The sequence below is a fragment of the Ascaphus truei genome, chromosome 3, assembly GCF_040206685.1.
Source record: "Ascaphus truei isolate aAscTru1 chromosome 3, aAscTru1.hap1, whole genome shotgun sequence".
Lineage (NCBI taxonomy): Eukaryota > Metazoa > Chordata > Amphibia > Anura > Ascaphidae > Ascaphus > Ascaphus truei.
In genome coordinates this window covers 23,846,253-23,852,931 of record NC_134485.1, presented here as the reverse complement: position 1 = coordinate 23,852,931, position 6,679 = coordinate 23,846,253, and positions in this window count along the sequence as shown.

Sequence of the window (6,679 nt, the reverse complement as noted above, 5' to 3'; positions counted from 1 at the left end):
GGCAAAACTAGTTCTTGTTTGGGAATCATTCATGCACGTTAGGTCATAAACTGGTGCCATATGTCTTGCATCTTCTTCTTTAACATTACACACAAACTAAGTAGTAGATATTCAAATCAGTAGACGTGTCTGCCAAAAACTTGTGTGTCCTGCTCGTTGTCATAAAAATAGTTTTGTGATTTTGTGGTGTAGTGAGAATGTGTCTATTTCTACAGTAAGTTGTTTGTTTTATTTTTTAAGTACAATTGAAAAGATTGGAAGAGAAGATAGTCCCCTCACTAATCGAATCGCTTGCCGATGTGATACGACCATTGTAAATGGAAGAAAAAGCATCTTTATTGAGGTTGCATATCCCTCCTACACGTTACTCTCCCAGCTGGCACCATTGTCAGGGCTTGATAGAAATGCGTAGGAGGAATATGAAACCTCAAAAGATATTTTTTCTTCAATTTACGAGCGCCCTGCTGCCTTTCTACTAATGAATCTGTTCCAAAACTGGATCTACTACAGGATTAGACCTCCGACAACATACGGTGCACCACTATTATCCGTTCTGATACGGTGAGTACAAGGCGTGCAAGCTTTTACAAATCCTAAATACTACCATTTGAACCATGGTTAACTTTTGCATGGACACTCGTTCCCAGTTACTATCTTAGGCTGTGGCCAGGGTGGGAGAGCGCTCGCTGGCACTCGAGCGCCGTGACGTCAGGGTGCTGGGTGATTCCTGGCCAGCCAGTTGCATGCTCAGGGGGCGTGGCTATGACATCACAGAGCTGGTTCGCCCTCATTGACGAACCGCTCACGTGATGCGCCAAGCAGCCGAGTGCCGTGCGCTCACATGCGCGCGAAGCTTGGCCATAACAATTCAGAACTCAGCCTGGACGAGGCCTATGATAACATGTTTGTCAGGCTGTTTGTTGTGTGCAAGGTGCTGACCTCAACCATAAGCTAATCCACATTGGGTACGGAAAGATGTGTGTTCAGTGCAATATTTCCTGTTTTTCAATGGAGAGCCCATTTTGACACTTAATGTATACATCCGTTTGGGTTTTTTTTGTACCTTAAAATGGGAGTTATGTATATTGTTTATTTATACATTTTATAAATAAATAAAAGTGATAACAATATCATTACAAACTGCAGCAACGGAAAGCAGGGAAGCAGAGCACTTGTAAATGTCACTCCAAAAACGTATTGTGTTCCAAGTTGCATTTCACATGGGCCTGATCTGTGTTGGTTTTCCCTTAACTGCGATTTCTGTAAAGTTAAATGCAATGGCAAATTCATCACTGATAGGATCTGACTGTGACATGCAGCTCTTTCATCTTCTTATTCAAAGACTCAAATGCCCTTTTCCCAGCAGTTTCTTATATCAAACTGCAAGAAGGCGTGTGACCTTGTTTGTCAGACGTCACGTGTGCTGCAATACTTGGAAAACAAGACAACGCCAGGAAGCTTTCCTTCTTAATTGGGTTAGACGGCTATTCCGGGAAATATGCAACCAATCTTAACCCATTCAATACAGCAAGCGAAAAGCATTAGAAAGTAGATTCTGATGTGGGAGCACTTTTAGAGATATTATTTATTTAAAAAGCCCAAATATATTATGCAGTGTAGTACAAGTGACTTTGTGCATAATCAATAACAAATACAAGAAGTATTACTTTATCATGTACCGGTACAATATGTCAGATATGCTTCTAAAAACAGGTGCTTTTAAAAAGTGCCCCATGTTAAATGTGTGCAGAGTGGGAGCCTGATATTCTGAGATATTCGCTACCATAAATATCCGCCATTCCCAATTTACCGTTCTTAAAAAAAACTATATATATATATATATATATATATATATATATATATATATATATAATATATATGTCAAATTCTTCCATGGCAATAAATGTTAATTATTCCCTGTTGCTCTCCTGAACACTTTCTATTCACTATAGCAAAGCAGATGCCAATTATAGACTATTGGGACATAGTCAGGGGGTGCCCAATGCTATATCCAATTGACAAAACATATAAAGTAATAAGTATAAAGTTTAAATACTTCAATAATAATAATATTTACTTGGTTATTTAGTTAAACCCTTTGGCCAAAGCGTCATAAGCCTGCATACCACGTCTAGGTAAACCAAATTAATGCAGGTCCTACACTACACTGTGACCCCTTCCCTTTACCTCTGTATGAGGGGAAGCAACCATTGTAGATCATGTTCTTTGCAGCAATGTGAAAAGACCTCCCAAGTTAAAAAGGTGCGGAGGAGTGAGCTCTGGGGGTATTGGGACATAGTATATGCTACAGCACCCAGGCCCATATTTAGGCATAGACCGGGCCTGGGACGGCAAATTTCAGAGGGGCCGGTGCTGCGGTTACAGAGGCCCCACTGTCTTCCCCACAACAATTAAACACTGATTGCCGGGGGAGAGCGTGGAGCCTCTGTAAATGTCTCTTACCTACTCCTGCAGTGTCGCCCATCTTCGGCAGCATCAAAGCGGCAAATGATACCGCAACGTCACAAGGTGATGCATTGCTATGACAACGTGATGTCACATGGCGTCCCGCTGTCATGGCAACGCATCGCCACTTGACATTGGGACTCTGCAAAAGGAAGAGGCTAGGTAAGTACCTATGGGCGAGAAAATTCTAAAATTGGCCCTGACAGAACCCCAAACTCACCTTGGCAAACTAGACACCCTCTACAACTCATTATGCCGCTTTGTACTACAATGTGACTACAACACACATCACTGCAAAATGCTCCAAGAACTAGACTGGCCATCACTTTGAGTCCAGACGCAAAGTACATTTTTCCTGTCTTGCCTTCAAATACTTTCTGGGCAAGCTACCCACCCGAACCTGACGAAGGAAATTGAATTTCCGAAACGCGTTGTTCCGGGAATAGCGTGGAGCCTTTTTGACCTTCTGCAGCTTCCGTAGTTGGTTCTAGTATCCGGGACTCAGCCCTGTATCCGGACGCAGTGAAAGGGACTCGCTGTTACCTGAACTGTACCCAGCCACGGAGACTACTCTTTTTTTAGATGTAAGTCTTTGAGTTTTTACTTATTTGTTTAATAAATTGCATTTTAACCCTCTGTACTGCCTGGCTTCTATCCTCCCTGGGCTTCACCGCAAGACATCATCAGTCCTGGGACTGTAGACGCGGACGTCACCAACCGAGGAGAGCCTGTTGCAAGCATTTGCCCTCATATTGCCTTCACTCACACTAGCCCGTGTGAGTGTATTTTAATTTATTTTAAATTATCATTGGCACCAGTGTGCTCCACTTCCCCCCCCCCCCCCTTTCGTCACTCACCCTGGACCTCTGTTTTCTCCTGTTCTCAACGGCCCACATGAGAATCAGCACATGACCATAAGAAGCACCAGGAGCAGCACAGAGGACCACACTAAGTGATTTGACTCACACATGCCCGTGTGAGTACATTATATAACTATATATATTTTTCATCATCTCTGGTAAATCATCCTGGCAAATTCACCGACTTGAGGCCACTCTGACTCTCTCTACTGTTCACGAGCTTATCCCACCAGACGAGCCTACTTTATGACCAGAGGGAGAACCTCCAAGACAACGCTGAGGGATTTTGCTCACATATGCCTGTGTGAGTACCCATAGCCTTATATTGCTATCTCCTACCCCTGTGTTATTGCACATTGTTCTTCTGCATATATTTATTATACACTTTGTCGTTTCCTCTTGCATGTGCTCATCTCCACTCTATCTACACAAGCTACCCACCTATCTGAACAAGCTCCTCACTCCTACCACACGCAGCACTTATCATCTGAGATCTGACAGCAAAAGACTATTCATGGTTCCACAAAAAATCCCTCCGCTCCTCCTACTCTTACCATGCACCTCACAACTAGAACAATCTACCAAAGACTATCGAAACTGCCTCCAGTATATGTAATTTCAAGACTTTAGCTGTCTCACATTTTATTCTGGTCTGTAACCATCACATACGTCTATAATCATATATTATCTCAAACTGTCCATTTAATGTATAGCCATTACTTCCTGGTAACACATTTTTATAAATAAATAAAAATATTGGCTTCACACTGGTAAAGAGCTAAAACCCGTCTCAGATACATATTATGCAGAGGTGAGTTTACCCAGTAAAATTGGGATGATGTTTCAAAGATAGTCCAAATTTCCCTTAAGAAGTCTTTGTAAATAATTAATTTCTCCTAAATAAATAAAAATAGCATGCAAAGAAACTTTCTGGTCTTTATAGCATACTGTATAATAAAATTGTACTACTGCTTGGCCTACATTTGTGGGCAGTAAGCTAGCAAGACAACTTGAATGATCACTATTGAAAAATGTAGCACACAACAAAACTATTTTTGTCTTGTACATATATTATTGCATTACATTGTCACATTGATATATATATCTTTACTTGATCTGGGGAGTACCCTTGAGATAAGGAGTTCTCCATTCCATCAAACAGTTTTCCCACACTATTTTGTATGACAAATATTCAGCAATTGTGAATTAATATTTTTAATATATAAAACCAAAACAGGACAAGGACTGTCCACTTCAGGGTCCACACTCACACCGCGTTAAAATCGGATCCGCGTTATAGCGGATCGCACTATAACGGGGTTGAGCTGTATATAGTTCTTGCAAAATTAACATTAATAAAGCAGCAATCTGTGCAATATCCTACATGTTTTTTTTTTTTTTAAATAAAATCAGTTCTGTAGTATTATTCAACTTGTAGCCCTTGTACCCCTCCTAAGTGAGATTGGGGTGGGTATGCTCTTCAGGAGGGCTGAGTGCTCTGCGATGGTGTGAGGAGAAACAGGACAGGGGTACAGGTTACCTTGATCTTCCTCGGTGCAGCGCCTCCAGACAGTATGGATCCTCTGTGTTGAGCAGGGGATGGCCCATACTGACAACTCTCCTTTCCCAGCAGCAGACAGTAAGCACACTCCTGTGTCTTTTCATGGGTTTTATTGCATGCAGGATATTTAACAGAGCTCTTACAATTCTTTTCTCGGCTTCCTTAAGGACAGTGCTCTGATTCAGGCATTAGGCCCAGATCAGGCCTGGTGTACCCCTCCTCCATCTCCTTATGAGGTAGAGGGCTGATGTTGTTCCTCACTCCACAGAGAGAGGAGAGAGAATGAAACAGGGCCCCCTCAATTTGGGAACGTGCCAATATTTATAACCTGAGGTGGATGACTGTAACCCTGCTCCTTAACAGAGCAGGTTGAATACTGATTGGTTATCACACACACTATAGATGAACCAATCAGTATCCTTCCCTCAGACTGACACTTTCTGGTTGTTGCTAAGGCCCTCCCTTGGATACATATCCAAGTCTGCAAAACACACAGGGCCTAAAAGAAGGAATTAACCTCTCCACTGCCTGCACCTAACAGGACTTACACTGGAAAGGTCCGGTCAGAGAAGTAGCGGCTGTTACGCCGGTGCTGCCCGCAGACCAGACCCGTCCCTTGTACTGAGGTGGGTCGTATGTGTGCACGCACCCGCAACCGAAGGAGCGTGTCCGGAGTGTGGTATTCTGGTGTTACCAAGCTAGGTGGATATAACTTGAATTATACTTGCCGGTACCGGGTATAGAAGAGACGTGGTAGTTGCCGTTAGCCAAGGTCAGGGAGTGGAGGGGTCCGGATAATCGAGATACGAGCCGTGATCGAGGAACGTGAGAGACAGCGTCATCAGGAGGGTGCCGGGGTCGAGAGCCAGAGAGAATAGTCCGCCAAGCCGCGTCATAACCAGAGTAGCAGAGAGAAGAGGAAACCAGAGTAGACATCCACAAGTGGAGACTATGTCGAGCAATGTGAAAGAGGTAAGACAGGTACTATATACTGCGGCTGACTAATAGGGAGCGGAGGCAGGCCTGGAGGAGCACGAGGAGCTGTCCTGGATTGGTTCCTATGATAGGCAGCCAGGTGGGCAGCTTTAGGGTAAGTTGTAGCCAGCGCATGGGTTCACTGCTAGTGCAGTGAATAAATTAGCCTCGCCCGGTGCGCGCTCTGTAATGTCGGAGAGCGCGCGCCCGGGACTAAAGGAAATCGCCAGAGTGCTGGTTGCCCGCTGAGCGGTGATGGTCCGTCGGGGACGGCCCCGCATAGCGGGGGCCGGGTGAGAAAGGCGCGGGTGACATCTCACGGCAGCGGGGGCATTCAGAGCTAAGGAGGGGTCGCGCGTGAGCGCCACAAGCCCCGAATCCTTACAGCGGCCGGAGGCTAGGCTACAAACGCAATGCCATTTTTAATGAGTTTTAATATGCTGAGCATCCTATCATTTCTATAGCGGGCATTATTCCACCTCTCAAGCAGTGTAAGGCCATGGTGACCGCCCAATCGTGTGCGTGCGCGTTGTAGCGGGACCATTTTGTGTCCAGGCTAGAAGTGATGGGGAGGCGTGTCTGGGGGCGTGACCGTGACATCATTACATTATTAATATAAGAATACACTGTAGCTGCGGAGTTACACTGACTGAAGGATTGACTGAAACGGAAAGGCGGCCATTAAGTGAACCCAGGGAAGCAGGCTCTTGGCTGATCGATCACGGGAGAATGACTCGATCAACAGCTTAGCTAATTAGTTTCAATAAAAAGGTAATCAAACGCTGCATATATAAATATATATAAATAAAAAATAACG